General features: G+C 49.9%; 2 long non-coding RNA genes across 3 annotated transcripts in view; one reads left to right on the top strand and one right to left on the bottom strand.

Annotated features, from left to right (window-relative positions):
* The window catches only part of LOC134957769 (uncharacterized), a 49,298-nt gene extending 46,019 nt beyond the window's left edge, over positions 1 to 3,279 (bottom strand). The window contains exon 1 of the long non-coding RNA XR_010186742.1: positions 3,105 to 3,279. This is a non-coding gene — a long non-coding RNA (uncharacterized LOC134957769). The remainder of the gene's footprint in view (positions 1 to 3,104) is intronic.
* The window catches only part of LOC134957768 (uncharacterized), a 155,940-nt gene continuing 139,206 nt past the window's right edge, over positions 3,185 to 19,918 (top strand). For both annotated transcript variants that reach the window (XR_010186739.1, XR_010186740.1), the window contains exon 1: positions 3,185 to 3,403. This is a non-coding gene — a long non-coding RNA (uncharacterized LOC134957768). The remainder of the gene's footprint in view (positions 3,404 to 19,918) is intronic.

Raw genomic sequence — 19,918 nt, 5'->3', positions numbered from 1 at the left:
GAAAAATTAAATAATCTTTTAACAACATATTTACACTATAAAACTTCAATAGAGTTTATTTTCTTTATTTCAATGCCAGACACAAAACTAAGAGTTTGTATGAGGACACAGACCCCAAGCATACATGGTGCCTCATTCCTGTTGTGACAATTTCACAACACTAAATACCAGAGACCATGATCAAGCAAATTCTTGGTGTGGGGATAGCAGTAGCCACTGGTAAGGTTACACAGTAATATTAGTCATTACACAAGAAGATGATTATACTCCATAGCTAGACAAAGGCTATGGTGGTCATTAGCAGCCGTGCACACGCTATGCCGCCTCCCACTGGGAGTGTATTTTCGCTTAGCAGAAGTGCGAACGAAAGATTCGCAGAGCGGCTACAAAATAATTTTGTGCGGTTTCAGAGTAGCTTCAGACCTACTCAGCGCTTGCGATCACTTCAGACTATTCAGTTCCTGTTTTGACGTCACGAACACGCCCTGCGTTCGCCCAGCCACGCCTGCGTTTTTTCGAACACTCCCTGAAAACGGTCAGTTGACCCCCAGAAACGCCCTCTTCCTGTCAATCACTCTGCGGCCAGCAGTGCGACTGAAAAGCTTCATTAGACCTTGTGTAAAACTACATCGTTCTTTGTAATAGTACGACGCTCGTGTGCATTGCGCCGCATACGCATGCGTAGAAGTGCCTTTTTTTGCCTGATCGCTGCGCAGCGAACGAAAGCAGCTAGCGATCAACTCGGAATGACCCCCTATGTTCCTTTAATACAACACCTTTATCATTTATGTGTTAAACTGATAGAATTGTGTAATAATTTTGGGGCTAATTCAGACCTGATCGCTGCTGTGCGTTTTCGGACAGCAGCACTTAGGTCTGAACTGCGCATGCGCCGGCGCCGCAGTGTGCCGGCGCATGCCAGACTGCCGACGGCTGTTTCAGCGCAGAGATCTCCTATGCCTGATTGACAGGCAGAGGCGGTCGCTGGGCGGACACCGCCGTTTAGGGGATACGGTCCGGCCAACGCAGGCGTGCCCGAACCATTGGGGGGAGAGGCGGCGGTTGCGTGACATCACACGCAGCCAGTGCGACCCTCACAGCGACGAGATGCTTTTGTACTTGTGCGCTGGGTCGGGCCTGACGTGCGGGGCAGACTAGCCCTGTGCTGGATATCCCCTCTCATGTCAGGAAAGCTGATCGTAGATGTGCTAAATTTAGCACATCTACTATCAGGTCTGAATTACCCCCTTTGTTTACGTCTCTAAAATATATAGCAGCACTAAAAACCCAATTCAGTAGGAAAGGTTAGAGGTCTGTCCATCTATTCATCTGATTTGAAAATGTGTCTGAATGTCAAACATGTGCAACCAGTGAATGAATTGGTTATCACCAAAACTTTGCTAAATACATCCACTTTACAAGCAGGCCAATCAGCAAACACCAGCATACAGTATGTCATGATCCTGACTTTCTTCCTCTTGTCTTAGTAGCTTATCATACCTCCCAACATTTTGTAGAGTGGAGGAGGGACACTTGCACGGTGAAGCCACGACTGATTTTGAAAATGGGTGTGGCCTGTGTGAAAGGGGGCATGGCTTTTCAGTAGTACAACAATCGCGAGCCACGCCCCTGTTTTTGTCACTAAGGGGGCATGCCCAGTGCTCTGTGAGCTGCTGGCATGCCCCCTCTCCCACTGTCTCAACTGAATAGACACAGGGCTAGATGCATCATCGCTTAGAAAGTGATAAAACGGAGAGTGAAAAAGCACCAGCCAATCACCTCCTAACTTTCATGTCACAGTCTGTGTTTGAAAAATGACAGTTAGGAGCTGATTGGCTGGTACTTTTTCACTCTCCATTTTATCACCTTCCAAGCGATGGTGCATCTGGCCCGCTGTGCGCAAGTGCACAGTGTCTATCGAGTGCAGGAGCCTCCCAACTGCCTAAACCCCCACCCCCCACCCCACCCACCGCAGGTGGGATAGCGGGACAGTCCCTAAAAATTTGACTGTCCCGCGAAAATCGGGACAGTTGGGAGTTATGAGCTTATCATGACTTACCTCTGCCAACAGTCTGCAGTCCAGTGTTCCTGCATAGTGCATACTGGATATAACCCAGCTTACCAGTTCTAATAAATCCTGTTTGGCTGTGTTTGTTGTCTGAGAGGTTTGCTTAGCTGCAATCTGTGTTACAAGCTGCTGAATAGCCACCTGTGTGAGCTCTCATGTTTGCATACCTCCCAACTATCCAGATTTTCGCGGGACAGTTCAGTTTTTGGGGGACTTTCCTGCTGTCCCACCTGCGGGCCGCAGTGACCCACAGTGGGTGGTGGTGGTGGTGGTGGGGGGGGGGGGCAGTTGGGAGGCTCCTGGCACTCTGCTCTGCCTAGCAGAGAAGTATTGCAGTGGTGAATACGCTGTGCGCATGCGCACAATGGCTATTCACAGAAGACAGAGGTGCTGGGGGCATGGCCAGCAGCTCACAGAGTGCTGGCCATGCCCCCTAAGTGACGAATTTGGGAGGCTTGGCTTGCGGACGCAACATCCTCACTAAGCCACGCCCTCTTTCCCAGAGGCCTTGCCCCTCACCATGCAAGAGTCCCGACTTCGCCTTCCTCGATGTTGGGAAGTATGATGTGTGTGAAATCCAGTGGCATCGCAAAGGGGGGTGCCGCCCTTGCGGGGTGACACCAAAGTGCCGGCTCCTGCTCAGTGACAGGAGCTGGGTGCTGCACTGTAACATTATATGCTGCAACCCGGCTACTGTCACCCTGTGGAAGCCAGCACAGCATGCCGCCAGTCTCCGGGGGCAGGCCGTATCTAACGGACCCCAGAGTGATGAAAGCATGAGTCAGGATGCTTAGTCCCGCCCTCACCCACAAAGCCATGCCCCTTTTGCGTCCGCTGCACACCAGGTGCAATTTAGGCAAGTGACACCTCTGGTAAAATCTTCAAAGTTTTGAACTCAGCACACATCTCTCCCGCATTGGCCCGTCTATATGGCAGGCTTGCCTACCCTCCCGCATTCAGCGGGAGGCTCCCGATTTTTAAAGGAGCCGCCCGCTGCCCCGCAAACCTTGCCAGCCCTCCTGGATTCTAGCATTACCTCCATGAAAATGCTGGGGGCGGGGTCTGCACAGGAGACGTGGTAGCCGTTCTGCTGTGCGGTAGAGCCGTGTAGTCTGAGCGGAGGTAGTGCCGGGGGAATACCCAGCGGTGCAGCTCGTACAGTGAAGCACAATGAGCCTACAGGCAGGGCTCTGATTCACTGTGGCTGGCCCCGCCCACCACACTCTGAGTGCACAGCATGTAACGGCCCAGCCCCAGCCTCCCTCTTCCTGATCCTAGATGGATGTGGCTGCCCTGACCTGCCTTCCCACACTGTCCCTGGGCAACAAAGCTACAGTAAGTGGGGGTGTGTGTGTACTGGGGTTAAAACAGGGGAGGGGGGCTTTGTATTAAGTACTTTAATGTGGTGATGTGTGTCAAATGGCAGGGGGCGGGGGGGTTATAATCAATATGTGTGTGTGTAATATGGTGCACTGTGTACTAGGTATAATATGAGGGGAAGAATGGTAGTGTATAATACAATATATATTGTGTGTACTGGATATATTATGGGGGAGGGGGGGCATGTGTTATGTAATATGGTGCTGGGTGCACTGGGTATAATATAAGAGGGGGTTGTGTATAATACAATATATATGGTGCTATGTGTACTGTGTCTGTTATGGGGGAGGGGGGCTGTATGTGGTAGTGTGCACTGGGTAGAATGTACTCCACAAGGCTAATGCTGCATACTGCCGTCCGCTACCCGGGACCATACACCGTGCCGCCAGCTGTGGATAACGCGTTGGGGCGTGGACTGCTAGACGCTCTATTCTCCATTTGAATTGTTCATTCCAAAAGGTCCCGTAGCGCGGTGTCCTGACGGGTCACGGCTGTTATCCACAGCCGGCGGCGCGGTGTATGGTCCCGGGTAGCGGACGGCGGTATGCAGCATTAGCCTTGTGGAGTACATTCTACCATGTAGTAACCAGCCCACAGTGTGGATGATCAAGGTACGAGTCTTACCATCATTGTCTGACCTGTCCTGTGATATTGTTTTACTTAATAAAAATTGATCTGCACTATGAGCGCAATTTCTCTTCATCCTTGTTTTTAGAAATATATATATATAATATAAATTTACAGAGTCCTGCACTAGTGTACAGTACAGTGTCCGTCTCTTCTCACAAATGTTTTTTTCTTCCACTTGTAGTACTATAGTTTTCACCTGCCATTGCAGGACACACACCTGAGCAGAGGTGAAAGTATGGCGGTACGGGCCGTTAAGAGATTGGCAGCTGGTACTCCGTACCGCCCGTCCCGCAGCTGCTGTGAAAGCTTTTGTATTAAAGTACCCATGTCATAACAGGACGCTGGTTGGCTGAGAATGTCTGTCTCTCAGCCAACCAGCGGCCTGTTACCATGGTAACGGCCGCTAACGAGGCGAGGAAGCAGCGCTGTTCCTAGCTTTGTCTGTCCTACACGCTCGGCGTGCTCTCTCCTTCCCCTGCTGCATGTGCTATGGTTCCCGGCTCTCCGTGGTGATGGCACGGCTCGGTCTACTAGCTCCCCTGGTGTGATCCTTCTGGCTCCGAAGCTCTGGGGATTTGTCTGCGGGGATGGTGCTGCTGCTGCTTCCCACGGTGCACGCCTAGTGTTGAAGGTGAGTGCCTGCACCTGGTCCCACACTCCCCTCTGTGGCCCCACTCTCCCCTTGTGGACTCACTCTCCCCACTGTGTCCCCCACTCTTCCCCCTGTGGCCTTCCTCCCCACTGTGTCCCCTACTCTCCCCCCTGTGGCTTCACTTTCCCTACTGTGTCCCCTACTCTTCTCGCTGTTCCCCCACACTCCCCCTTGTGGCCTCACTCTTCCCCCTTGTGTCCCCCACTCTGCTCCCTGTGTCCTCCACTCCCCCGTGACCCCACACTCCCTACTGTGTCCCCTACTCTTCCCCCTGTGGCCCCACTCTCCCTACTATGTCCCTTACTCTACCGTCTGTGGCCCCACTCTGCTCCCTGTGTTCACTACTCTTCCCCCTGTGTCCCCTACTCTACCCCCTGTGACTCTACTCTCCCCACTGTGGCCTCACTCTCCCCCCTCATGTTCACACACTCCAGTTTTCCGTAGTCACGCCCCTTGCGCGCACACTATACCACCAAGAGTTGTTTTCTGCTTGCACCACTGCCTGAGTGGCAATAAATACGCCCAAAGGTGGCGCTAGACACGCTCTTTGGGCGGAGCGTGGCACACCCTCAACAGCGCACCGCGCAAAGCATTCTGGTACCACCTGAAATCTCCCTGAAACAAGTTTTCAAAAGTAGGCAAGTATGCTATATGGGCCTTAACTTTCTATGTAGCTATCTGCATCTGTTGAATTAGCTGATAGTGGGGGGAAATGTACAAAATTGACATGTATAGATGGCATGTCTGTGTCTAAAAAATGTGTATTAACTAACCGTCAGGTATCAGTTTCATTTGAAAGCAAATATCGATGTTGATCTGTATTTGCTGCTTTTTGCTCAAAACCGACACTAAATAGAACACCGCAAAATCCATAACCAGCCTTAGGCTTCTGAACCTATGCTGGTATTGGAAAGCAGAGGAAAGAAATGATGTGCCCCCCCCCCCCCCCCCATCCCCCTTATTTTCTTTTTCTTTTCTTTTTTAATTTTGGATTGAAGCATCAATAATCCACTTTCAAATCATTGTGACAAATCGTAATTTTTCGGGACTACAGGAAATCAATATGCATCAACATGAAATATGAAACCTCTTCATACTGTTAAATGATATCATGTCCCAATAATGGGGTATTATATATGTGTATACATATGCACATACTATATTTGAACAAAAATCAGGATAATCACAATCATAGTCAATATTTGCCGTGTCACCAGTGCCCCGCCATCCCCCCGCCACCCCCTAGTACTGGTTATTTGAAAATATGGGCTTCTATTATCCACTAAAAGCCCCCTATTTTCAAATAACCAGTACTGGCTTATTCACCCTAGTACTGGTTATTTGAAAATAGGGGGTTTTTAGTGGATAATAGAAGCCCTCTATTTTCAAATAACCAGAACTAGGGTGAATTAGCCAGGAGGCTGACATTATAGCAGGGGGACACACAGTGAGGGGATCCCCTGCCATAATGGCAACCAAACCAGCCCCAGCTAGCTTGAGAAAGGAGCACTGTCTGCTTCATTCTGGCCTTGGATGTGGGAAGCGGCAGGAATAACAATAATCCAAATTGAAATCTTACTCCTCTGCAGCTGCCGGCAACGGGTTACTGACAATTGTACATGCATGACAGCCGTCTACGCATGTATATACCGCTTCACCCCAATGGGGGCTCAGCAAAGCTTGGAAGGCTTCGCTAAAGCTAGAAAGGATTAGCTGAATCCTCATTGCTGGCAACAATGCATTTAACACTGATATCTTTACAGGCAGCGATAAATTAAGATTACTGTCGTTTGCTAAATATAGGCTAGCGTTCATAACTCCTCATCCGTCTAATATCAGAAAATGGCGTTTCCAGAGGTTGGCAGCGTACTGCATATGCACCAAGCCCTGGACTGCTGGAATGCGATAGGTTCTGGTGCTTGGATGCGGTGGGCAATGCCATCTTCAGATGGTGTTGCAATATTGAAGCCTATGGGCTTCTATCGCACCTCTTTGCTGAGAAGGATCCAACCGGATCCCTTCCAGCACACCTTGCGTCACTTGACGCATGCGCAGATAAGACTCCGAGCCCTAAAGAACCCCAGAGGTCCTATCATCGCAAAGGACAGCTCTTACCGCAAGAGCTATCCTTTGTGATTTTCTTCATGCATACAGCGTTAGTAAACACCAATATGCATGCGGAGAGTGGCGGGATGCATCGTAAGCAAAATGCGATGCTAGCTGTATCCCGCGTAATGTGTTTGAAACTAATGCTAAAGGGGTTATGACTCATTGTTAAATGGAGCCCTATGCATACCTCTCAACCTCCGGAGGTTTGCAGTAGGGACCCCTTCGCGAGCCACGCCTCCCATTTTCGACACAGTGGGGGCACGGCCATACCACCAGTCCTTCGGAACTAAGCAGAGCAGCGAGTGATAGGGAGCCTCCCACCTTCCCTCCCCCCACACACACCGCGGGACACTACGGCCCGCGGAGGGACAGCGGGACACACCCAAGGAACGGGAGGTATGCCTATGTGTTCAGCCAAAGAGAATGCAGTATTTGCCCTTTCTGTTCTCAGCCTACTGTATGTAGAAAGCCTCTTCCCTCCCCTGTACCGTTCTCTCCAGGCGCAAGAAGGCGCCCTGTGTCAGCCTGATGGAAGTCTGCCTACGCACATTTTCATGTGATCAGTTTGAGGATTTGCACAGAAGCAATCTGCGGACTTTTGTGCTATGCAGATTAGCATACAGGAAGTCCAACTCAGCTTCAGGGCTAGATGCATCATTGCTTGGAAAGTGATAAAATGGAGAAAGAAAAAGTGCCAGTCAATCAGCTCCTAACTGCCATGTCAGAGGCTGTGAGTTGAAAAATGGCAGTTAGGAGCTGATTGGCTGGTACTTTTTCACTTTCCATTTTATCACTTTCCAAGCAATGATTCATCTAGCCCTCAGGGGGTAATTCAGACTTGATCGATAGCAAGCAATTTTTGCACTGCTGCAATCAGATAGTCGCCGCCTACAGGGGGAGTGTATTTTAGCTGTGCAAGTGTACGAACACATGTGCAGCAGAGCTGTACAAACACATTTTGTACAGTAGTAAATAGAAAAGAAATTCCTCTTATGGCGCTGCAAAATGGAGCAGCAATGGGTGGTACAAAAATAGGTCACCAACCTATACAACAATATGCAATAGACAACCTCACTTTCTGCTCTCCAAATGTCCCCTTGATTGAATGGTTCTCACCAAGATAATGGTATTACATGAAACAGAAAAACATAGAACACAACATAGTGTAATACTGTCTATGCAAAATAGTTCTTTCCACTGTGTAGGGGGGAAGAATAGGTGATGGAGAATTGTCCCAAGAGAATTCAAACGTCCACCTTCTTATAGGATCACCCAAAGTAATGTCATGCCAACGGAACAGGGAATCCGTACATGTATGCTTACTTGTATAAGCGAAGTAGAAAACACACAAAGGTTTCTTTATTAGAAGTGCTGTCTTTTTCTTCAACCAATATGGTGAGGATGGATATCACTCGTATAATGAATGAGAAAAATTTAAAAAGGGAGCCAATTAGGGCAAAGCAAACCCCTTTATTTGGAATAAAATACAAATAGACGACCAGCCATACCATAAAAGGAAACTGAGATGGAAATCAGCTGACACAATATGACCCGGGTATCAATATGTCATATGTTCCCCTCTATGGATATGACAGGTTTAGACATCAATATGGCACTGTATCAATGCATTTCGACGCTCAACGGCGTCTTTATCAAGATTTAACAGTGTTTGTGAAACTGATATGCAGCCTCTCCTGTATTCAGCTGACTATACAGGAGAGGCTGCATATCACCTATTCCTCCCCCCTACACAGTGGAAAGAACTATTTTGCATAGACAGTATTACACTATGTTGTGTTCTATGTTTTTCTGTTTCATGTAATACCATTTTCTCTAACGTCCTAGTGGATGCTGGGGACTCCGTCAGGACCATGGGATTAGCGGCTCCGCAGGAGACAGGGCACAAAAATAAAGCTTTAGGATCAGGTGGTGTGCACTGGCTCCTCCCCCTATGACCCTCCTCCAAGCCTCAGTTAGGTTTTTGTGCCCGTCCGAGCAGGGTGCAATCTAGGTGGCTCTCCTAAAGAGCTGCTTAGAAAAAGTTTTTAGGTTTTTTATTTTCAGTGAGTCCTGCTGGCAACAGGCTCACTGCATCGAGGGACTTAGGGGAGAGAAGTCAACTCACCTGCGTGCAGGATGGATTGGCTTCTTAGGCTACTGGACACCATTAGCTCCAGAGGGATCGAACACAGGCCCAGCCATGGAGTCCGGTCCCGGAGCCGCGCCGCCGACCCCCCTTGCAGATGCCGAAGATGGAAGAGTTCCAGAAGCAGGCGGCAGAAGACTTTTCAGTCTTCCTGAGGTAGCGCACAGCACTGCAGCTGTGCGCCATTGTTGTCAGCACACTTCACACAGCGGTCACGGAGGGTGCAGGGCGCTGGGGGGGCGCCCTGGGCAGCAATGTATAATACCTTTTTATGGCTAAAAATACATCACATATAGCCCTTGAGGCTATATGGATGTATTTAACCCCTGCCAGATCTCACAAACTCCGGAGAAGAGCCCGCCGAAATAGGGGGCGGGGCTTATTTTCCTCAGCACACAGCGCCATTTTCCTGCTCAGCTCCGCTGTGAGGAAGGCTCCCAGGACTCTCCCCTGCACTGCACTACAGAAACAGGGTAAAACAGAGAGGGGGGGCACTTTTTTTGGCGATATTACTATATTTAAGCTGCTATAAGGATACAACACTTATATAGGGTTGTTCCCATATATATTATAGCGCTTGGGTGTGTGCTGGCAAACTCTCCCTCTGTCTCCCCAAAGGGCTAGTGGGGTCCTGTCTTCAATAGAGCATTCCCTGTGTGTCTGCTGTGTGTCGGTACGTGTGTGTCGACATGTATGAGGACGATGTTGGTGTGGAGGCAGAGCAATTGCCGGTAATGGTGATGTCACCCCCCAGGGAGTCGACACCGGAATGGATGGCTTTGTTTATGGAATTACGTGATAATGTCAGCACATTACAAAAATCAGTTGACGACATGAGACGGCCGGCAAACCAGTTAGTACCTGCCCAGGCGTCTCAGACACCGTCAGGGGCTGTAAAACGCCCTTTACCTCAGTCGGTCGACACAGATCCAGACACGGACACTGAATCTAGTGTCGACGGTGAAGAAACAAACGTATTTTCCAGTAGGGCCACACGTTATATGATCACGGCAATGAAGGAGGCTTTGCATATCTCTGATACTACAAGTACCACAAAAAGGGGTATTATGTGGGGGGTGAAAAAACTACCTGTAGTTTTTCCTGAATCAGAGGAATTGAATGATGTATGTGATGAAGCGTGGGTTAACCCAGATAGAAAAGTGCTAATTTCAAAAAAGTTATTGGCATTATACCCTTTCCCGCCAGAGGTTAGGGCGCGCTGGGAAACACCCCCTAAGGTGGATAAGGCGCTCACACGCTTATCAAAACAAGTGGCGTTACCGTCTCCTGATACGGCCGCCCTCAAGGATCCAGCTGATAGGAGGCTGGAAACTACCCTAAAAAGTATATACACACATACTGGTGTTATACTGCGACCAGCCATCGCCTCAGCCTGGATGTGCAGTGCTGGGGTGGTCTGGTCGGATTCCCTGACTGAAAATATTGATACCCTGGATAGGGACAGTATTTTACAGACTCTAGAGCAATTAAAGGATGCTTTTCTTTATATGCGAGATGCTCAGAGGGATATTTGCACTCTGGCATCGAGAGTAAGTGCGATGTCCATATCTGCCAGAAGAAGTTTATGGACACGACAGTGGTCAGGTGATGCGGATTCCAAACGGCATATGGAAGTATTGCCGTATAAAGGGGAGGAATTATTTGGCGTCGGTCTATCGGATCTGGTGGCCACGGCAACTGCCGGGAAATCCACCTTTTTACCTCAGACCCCCTCCCAACAGAAAAAGACACCGTCTTTTCAGCCGCAGTCCTTTCGGTCCTATAAGAACAAGCGGGCAAAAGGACAGTCATATCTGCCCCGAGGCAGAGGAAAGGGTAAGAGAGGGCAGCAAGCAGCTCCTTCCCAGGAACAGAAGCCCTCCGCGGGTTCTGCAAAGCCCTCAGCATGACGCTGGGGCTTTACAAGCGGACTCAGGAACGGTGGGGGGTCGACTCAAGAATTTCAGCGCGCAGTGGGCTTGCTCACAGGTGGACCCCTGGATCCTGCAGGTAGTATCTCAGGGTTACAGGTTGGAATTCGAGAAGTCTCCCCCTCGCCGGTTCCTAAAGTCTGCTTTGCCAACGTCTCCCTCAGACAGGGCGGCGGTATTGGAAGCCATTCACAAGCTGTTTTCTCAGCAGGTGATAGTCAAGGTACCCCTCCTACAACAGGGAAAGGGGTATTACTCCACGCTATTTGTGGTACCAAAGCCGGACGGCTCGGTAAGACCTATTCTAAATCTGAAATCTTTGAACCTGTACATACAAAAATTCAAGTTCAAGATGGAATCACTCAGAGCAGTGATAGCGAATCTGGAAGAAGGGGACTTTATGGTGTCCCTGGACATAAAAGATGCTTACCTGCATGTCCCAATTTGCCCTTCACATCAAGGGTACCTCAGGTTCGTGGTACAAAACTGTCATTATCAGTTTCAGACGCTGCCGTTTGGATTGTCCACGGCACCTCGGGTCTTTACCAAGGTAATGGCCGAAATGATGATTCTTCTGCGAAGAAGAGGCGTATTAATTATCCCTTACTTGGACGATCTCCTGATAAGGGCAAGGTCCAGAGAACAGCGGGAGGACGGAGTAGCACTAACCCAAGTAGTGCTGCAACAACACGGGTGGATTCTGAATTTTCCAAAATCTCAGTTGACCCCGACAACACGTCTGCTGTTCCTGGGAATGATTCTGGACACGGTTCAGAAAAAGGTGTTTCTTCCGGAGGAGAAAGCCAAGGAGTTATCCGAACTTGTCAGGAACCTCCTAAAACCAGGAAAAGTGTCTGTGCATCAATGCACAAGAGTCCTGGGAAAGATGGTGGCTTCTTACGAAGCAATCCCATTCGGCAGATTCCACGCACGAACTTTTCAGTGGGATCTGCTGGACAAATGGTCCGGATCGCATCTGCAGATGCATCAGCGGATAACCTTATCGCCACGGACAAGGGTGTCTCTTCTGTGGTGGTTGCAGAGTGCTCATCTGTTAGAAGGCCGCAGATTCGGCATACAGGACTGGGTCCTGGTGACCACGGATGCCAGTCTGAGAGGCTGGGGAGCGGTCACACAGGGAAGAAACTTCCAGGGAGTATGGTCAAGCCTGGAGATGTCTCTTCACATAAATATACTGGAGCTAAGAGCGATTTACAATGCTCTAAGCCTGGCAAAACCCCTGCTTCAGGGTCAGCCGGTGTTGATCCAGTCGGACAACATCACGGCAGTCGCCCACGTAAACAGACAGGGCGGCACAAGAAGCAGGAGAGCAATGGCAGAAGCTGCAAGGATTCTTCGCTGGGCGGAAGATCATGTGATAGCACTGTCAGCAGTGTTCATTCCGGGAGTGGACAACTGGGAAGCAGACTTCCTCAGCAGACACGATCTACACCCGGGAGAGTGGGGACTTCATCCAGAAGTCTTCCACATGATTGTGAACCGTTGGGAAAAACCAAAGGTGGATATGATGGCGTCTCGCCTCAACAAAAAACTGGACAGGTATTGCGCCAGGTCAAGAGACCCTCAGGCAATAGCTGTGGACGCTCTGGTAACACCGTGGGTGTTCCAGTCAGTGTATGTGTTTCCTCCTCTGCCTCTCATACCCAAAGTACTGAGAATTATACGGCAAAGGGGAATAAGAACGATACTCGTGGCTCCGGATTGGCCAAGAAGAACTTGGTACCCGGAACTTCAGGAGATGCTCACGGAAAATCCGTGGCCTCTACCTCTAAGACGGGACCTGATTCAGCAGGGACCGTGTCTATTCCAAGACTTACCGCGGCTGCGTTTGACGGCATGGCGGTTGAACGCCGAATTCTAAGGGAAAAAGGCATTCCGGAAGAGGTCATTCCTACACTGGTAAAAGCCAGGAAGGAGGTGACTGCACAACATTATCACCGCATTTGGAGAAAATATGTTGCGTGGTGTGAGGCCAGGAAGGGCCCCACGGAGGAATTTCAATTGGGTCGATTCCTACATTTCCTGCAAACAGGATTGTCTATGGGCCTCAAATTGGGGTCCATTAAGGTTCAAATTTCGGCCCTGTCGATTTTCTTCCAGAAAGAATTGGCTTCAGTTCCTGAAGTCCAGACTTTTGTAAAAGGAGTACTACATATACAGCCCCCGGTTGTGCCCCCAGTGGCTCCGTGGGACCTTAATGTAGTTTTGGATTTTCTCAAATCCCATTGGTTTGAGCCACTCAAATCGGCGGATTTGAAATATCTTACATGGAAAGTAACCATGTTACTGGCCCTGGCTTCAGCCAGGAGAGTGTCAGAATTGGCGGCTTTATCCTATAAAAGCCCATATCTGATTTTCCATTCGGACAGGGCAGAACTGCGGACGCGTCCTCATTTTCTGCCTAAGGTGGTGTCAGCGTTTCACCTGAACCAGCCTATTGTGGTGCCTGCGGCTACTAGCGAATTGGAGGATTCCAAGTTGCTGGACGTTGTCAGGGCATTGAAAATATATATTTCAAGGACGGCTGGAGTCAGAAAATCTGACTCGCTGTTTATACTGTATGCACCCAACAAGCTGGGTGCTCCTGCTTCTAAGCAGACGATTGCTCGTTGGATTTGTAGCACAATTCAACTTGCACATTCTGTGGCAGGCCTGCCACAGCCTAAATCTGTCAAGGCCCATTCCACAAGGAAGGTGGGCTCATCCTGGGCGGCTGCCCGAGGGGTCTCGGCATTACAACTCTGCCGAGCAGCTACGTGGTCGGGGGAGAACACGTTTGTAAAATTCTACAAATTTGATACCCTGGCTAAAGAGGCCCTGGAGTTCTCTCATTCGGTGCTGCAGAGTCATCCGCACTCTCCCGCCCGTTTGGGAGCTTTGGTATAATCCCCATGGTCCTGACGGAGTCCCCAGCATCCACTAGGACGTTAGAGAAAATAAGATTTTACTTACCGATAAATCTATTTCTCGTAGTCCGTAGTGGATGCTGGGCGCCCATCCCAAGTGCGGATTGTCTGCAATACTTGTACATAGTTATTGTTACAAAAAAATCGGGTTGTTATTGTTGTGAGCCGTCTGTTCAGAGGCTCCTACGTTTGTCATACTGTTAACTGGGTTCAGATCACAAGTTGTACGGTGTGATTGGTGTGGCTGGTATGAGTCTTACCCGGGATTCAAAATCCTTCCTTATTGTGTACGCTCGTCCGGGCACAGTATCCTAACTGAGGCTTGGAGGAGGGTCATAGGGGGAGGAGCCAGTGCACACCACCTGATCCTAAAGCTTTATTTTTGTGCCCTGTCTCCTGCGGAGCCGCTAATCCCATGGTCCTGACGGAGTCCCCAGCATCCACTACGGACTACGAGAAATAGATTTATCGGTAAGTAAAATCTTATTATCTTGGTGAGAACCATTCAATCAAGGGGACATTTGGAGCGCAGAAAGTGAGGTTGTACTTTTTCTATTACATTTTGTACAGTCTCTGCGGAGCCCAGGACTTACTTAGCCGCAGCGATCACTTCAGCCTGTCCGGGACCAGAATTGATGTCCGGAACCCTCCCTGCAAACGGTTGAACACGCCTGCGTTTTTCCAACCACTCCCAGAAAACGGTCAGTTGACACCCACAATCTTCCTGTCAATCTCATTGCGAACACCCGTGTGAATGGATCCTTCGCACAAACCTATCGCTGGGCGGTGATCCACTTTGTACCCGTGCGACACACCTGCGCATTGCGGTGCATACGCATGCGCAGTTTAGACCTGATCGCCCGCTGTACGAAAATGCATCCTATCGAACAGGTCTAAAATTACCCCCTCAGTCTCTTATTATCTACTGTCTTCCAAGGTACCTCTGCAGATATAGGAGAGAGCTTATTCTCATATGCTTCATGATTTTTTATATTAAAAAAACAAAGCTTCAGTAACACACAATATTATGTAATCGCCATATATCACTTCAGAGTCTTAAAGCCTTCTGGAAAAGTAAGCAGTAGTAAGGAAGACATTCTTAAAGTGTAAAGGGAAATGCCCTAAACATCCTAGTGATATTTGGTGGACCCCTTTTATTGAAGTAAACCTTAGTTACCTTCTATACCAGTAAATAAAGACACGGAGACATGATTTTGGCAGAAAAATTGCTAGCTATTTATTTGACCCTAACCATAGCAAAACCTGTAATTGGGAAAATTTTGTTAAGATGCCGAATCAGCCGGCATAATGGTGGCAGAAAAAAGAACGGCTCTATTAAACTATTGGTAAACTTAAATTGGTAAACTGACCGGAACCGTCCAGCACCCTATCCAAACCGGTAATAGGTGTCAACACAACCCCCACAGTGACTTCCCACCGCTCCTGGGTGCCCTGCCGCTGCCTCCCGGATGGGTGGTCGAGCGGCCATTAAGTCGATGGAGGTGAGTGCACCTAAACCATATAACACTGAAACTTACTACCTATAAAAAACCATACAACTACAAACTGCCGTTCTTTTCCGCCTATAAATAGCCAACGAATGAAAACAGCTAATCAATTAACCGCCAATGCACTCCGCGTCAAACAAAACAACCTCTACCCTTAGGGCGGGAGGGCGGGAAGAAATTTCAGCAAGCAAAGAGACCTAAAATGGCCACTCCAGCCTATATATACCTTAACCCTCCCCCTTTCCTAAGGCTGTACTACCTCACAGCTAGGTCCACCCCTCACAGGATGTTTAACCCATTCCTCTCCTATGTTAGTCAATTCTCTCTCCTAAACATCCTAGTGATATTTGGTGGACCCCTTTTATTGAAGTAAACCTTAGTTACCTTCTATACCAGTAAATAAAGACACGGAGACATGATTTTGGCAGAAAAATTGCTAGCTATTTATTTGACCCTAACCATAGCAAAACCTGTAATTGGGAAAATTTTGTTAAGATGCCGAATCAGCCGGCATAATGGTGGCAGAAAAAAGAACGGCTCTATTAAACTATTGGTAAACTTAAATTGGTAAACTGACCGGAACCGTCCAGCACCCTATCCAAACCGGTAATAGGTGTCAACACAACCCCCACAGTGACTTCCCACCGCTCCTGGGTGCCCTGCCGCTGCCTCCCGGATGGGTGGTCGAGCGGCCATTAAGTCGATGGAGGTGAGTGCACCTAAACCATATAACACTGAAACTTACTACCTATAAAAAACCATACAACTACAAACTGCCGTTCTTTTCCGCCAACAGCGAAGGACTCCATCCCAGAGTCCTCGCACCGCCACCATAAACTACCCTAACTCCTGCAACACTAGGAACAGATCCTCCAGGAAAAACATCATCCCCTCATTGGATAGATGCACACCATCAGGCCGAAAAAGGTGTTTGTCTCGGAACCGAATCTTAGGGTGGCGAACGACTTTACCTCCGTGGGCCAAGACCCACTTCGCCACCGCCCCATTCACCTTTATCCTGGCCTCATCTATTACGCGTCCGTCCTCCACACCTCGCCAACTCAACCTTGGCACCATCAGGGAAAATACCAATATACAATTGGTCCATGCTGCGGCCACCTTTGCCAGATCTTGTATCATGGCCCACCGTAGCTCCAAGGAAGTCCTCTTCCCTAGGTCGTTGCCACCTAAGTGGACAACCAAAACCTTGGGAACTCCATGCTTCCTGGCCTGACTGACTAGTCTACTCAATAGATCTGTCCACATCATACCTCGCCAACCAAGCCATCTGATTCCCTGACCTCTAGGAAACCTCTGAGAAGTATCAGAGGCCAAAAACCTTGCTGCCCAGAAGACATACGAGTGGCCGACCACCCAAACGGACAAGCCATCAGCGAAACAACCTGAATGGAAGGAAAAAGGGGTAAAATGTGTTACTATAATTCTACGCCCTAGCATGTATTATGTTAACCTGAAGGATCTGCCAAAAGAAATTTTTTTTTTTTATTGTTTCCTAATGTCGCAGTAGTCACGGCCTAGCCGATCTCCCGAGCTCCTAGCCAATTTGAAGTAAAAGCATTAAGACATTAAGGGAAAGGCAAAAGAATCAAAACGAAATTAACAAGGGGGGGGGGGGGGTATAAAAAGGGGTAAAACATGAAATAACTCAGCTGGAGGTGAAAGCATAAAAACCTGCTGAGGGACTTTGATTAGAACAGATTAGCCGAATTAAAGATTAGAATTCAGTCCGTCAAGTCAGGCAAAAATCGCAAAATAACTCCAGACCCCCGCTGCCGGCTCACGCCCGCAGCGGCAAGTGGCTAATCCCTGAGTAGGATCACACACGGGTAAACGAACCAACATACAGCGAACATAACATATGCATAACACCAAGCAAAACATTATCTTACTCTAACTTATTGATGCAAGCTACGCTTAAGCAAAGTATCTCAGGCGACGGGGCGAATGTACCGCTTATAACAGGACGACTTCCATCGTCCCACCGCCTGGATTTGGGCTCCCGAAAAACCCGCGGCCGCTGCCGCCGTAGCAGCCCCAATGCGGAAGGAGTGTGTACCGAAGTGGGAGGGGGAAAGGCCCATGCTCGTCAGACAGCGACCCATCATCCACCGAAATTGGAACTTCGTTACTGGCAGCCCGTCATAGTGCAGCAACCACGACCCCCGACAGTCGGGCCTCACTGCCTCATATTGTACTGCCAACCGTACTGGGCATATGCTCTCCTCAAGTGCCGGAACCAGGGTGACCCATCGGCCCTTCCCCACCTGGTCCGTCTTAGAGCGTCGCAATCTGCACAGCAAGGACCTCCCACTCACCACTACGTCCTCTACTAGCATGCGCGAATCAGTTTGCTTAGAAGGCGCTACCAACTCCGATATCCTAAAGGCGCCGTGGTAAGCCATAGAGAACGCCAATCTAAAAAGCAGCGATTCAAACATAGATGATGCGATGGCTCCAACCGACCCAATGATGCCTGGCAGCAACGCCGCATCAATGGGCCGCCTTCTGTCAGGCGGCGTAGGCGCCACGCGCGCTTATCCTTTCATAGCCTTAAGCAGAATGCCACTTTTCGTCAAATCGGGAACACCCTTAATTCTGCAGAAGAATGCAATGCCAGCCAAGTACCGGGACACCACCGCTCTAGACCTACCCGAAACATAAAGCTGCCAAATAAAAGAAAGCATCATCCGATGCCCGCTCTTACCTCGTTGCTTCCGTCCTCTAGCAAATTCTTCCCATTCGCCCCAGGCCTGCTTGTAAGCCTTAAGCGTGGATGGCGCTACCGAACGTAGTGCTAGACCTTCCAGTCCGGCTCGATGACCTGCCAGACATAACCGGGACAATGAAAACCTTGTTCCTCGGCTTCAGGAGCCAACCAGTAAAACCTCTCCCATTGCCCTCGTGATAGCGCGTCAGCGACCCCATTCTCTAAACCCGGTACGTGTTGTGCCCGGAACCACACGTTCCTGCGCAGGCAAGTAAGCAGCAACTGCCCTAGCACCCGAAGCACTACCAGCGATTTTGCCCTCTGGTTGTTAATCGCGTGCACCACGCCCAGATTGTCGCATCTGAACAGGATGCGGCGATGCGCTAGCCGCTCGCCCCAGATTTCCAGCGCAACCATGATGGGAAAGAGTTCCAGGAGCAGAAGGTCCTTAGTCAAACCCGCCTGGTGCCAGCCCGCCGGCCATGATGCCGCGCACCAAGATCCCTCAAGATAGCAACCAAAACCGGAGGCTCCTGCCGCGTCGGTGAAAAGCTGCAATCTGGCGCTGTCGACCGTTGGTGCCTGCCATATGCGCACACCGTTGAAATCCTCCAGGAACGAGGCCCATACAGCCAGATCCCTTTTTAACTCAGCGGGCAAGCGTACAAAGTGGTGCGGCCTAGCACACCCCGCGGTCGCTCTTTCTAACTTCCGGCAGAAAACCCTGCCCATCGGGATGACCCGACAAGCAAAGTTAAACATGCCCAGCAAGGATTGTGCCTGCCGCAGCTTAACCTTGCGCGAACCCATGAATTGGCCAATGGCTTCGCGAAGCTTAGCCACTTTGTCCAAAGGAAGGCGACATTCGCCTGCCACCGTGTCGATCTCGATTCCCAGAAATGAGAGGCAAGACACCGGTCCCTCCGTTTTGTCCTCGGCCACTGGCACTCCGAAGTGACAAAACAAAGCTCGTATACTGAAAAGCAAGTTGCCGCACCGTGGCGAATCCGCCGGCCCTGTACAAAGGAAATCGTCGAGGTAGTGGGCAACCCCGTGCCCACCCGACGAAGACTCCACGCACCAATGCAGGAAGGTGCTAAAACGTTCAAAATACGAGCATGAAACAGAACATCCCATCGGCAAACATTTGTCAATGAAATATTCCGATCCAATCCGGAAACCCATAAAACGGAATGAGTCCGGATGGAGGGGTAGCAACCGAAAAGCGGATTCGACGTCAATCTTTGCTATGAGGGCCCCAGCGCCGTAGCTGCGGACCAAATTAAGCGCCTCGTCAAATGACTGATACACTACCGAGCAATGACCCGGAGGTATAGCGTCGTTGACCGAGGACCCCGCTGGGTAGGAAAGGTGTTGGATCAGTCGGAAGGAACCGGGTGTTTTCTTGGGGACCACCCCCACCGGGGAGATGACGAGACCCGCCACTGGGGGTGTTGCAAACGGCCCCTCCATCCTGCCCAGCCTGACCTCCTTATCGACCTTTTCCCGCAACACTAAAGGCAAGGCCCGAGCAGACTGGAGGTTCCTCTGTGCCCGAACTGTAACATCGCTCGCAACAGGCAAGCGGAAACCAAAACTAAAACCTTCGTATAAAAACCTGGCATCCTCCCTATTCGGATACCAATCCAACCATTTACTCATAGCCTTTAACCTAATTGGCGTTGGCGCCCTGTGGGGCGCCCCCGCCGGGTGCCCCTCTCGAGTAGGATTGCTTAGAACGGGGACCCTGCCGAGTATTCTTGAAGCAGGAGGAGGCAGGGTGGGAACCCCCGCAATGGAGGCAAGCGTGACGGAACCGACACTGCTTGCCGTAGGAAC

Source organism: Pseudophryne corroboree, chromosome 9 (genome assembly GCF_028390025.1).
Source record: "Pseudophryne corroboree isolate aPseCor3 chromosome 9, aPseCor3.hap2, whole genome shotgun sequence".
NCBI lineage: Eukaryota > Metazoa > Chordata > Amphibia > Anura > Myobatrachidae > Pseudophryne > Pseudophryne corroboree.
The sequence above is the reverse complement of the archived record's forward strand: the minus strand, read 5'-3'. Positions and strand labels throughout refer to the sequence as shown.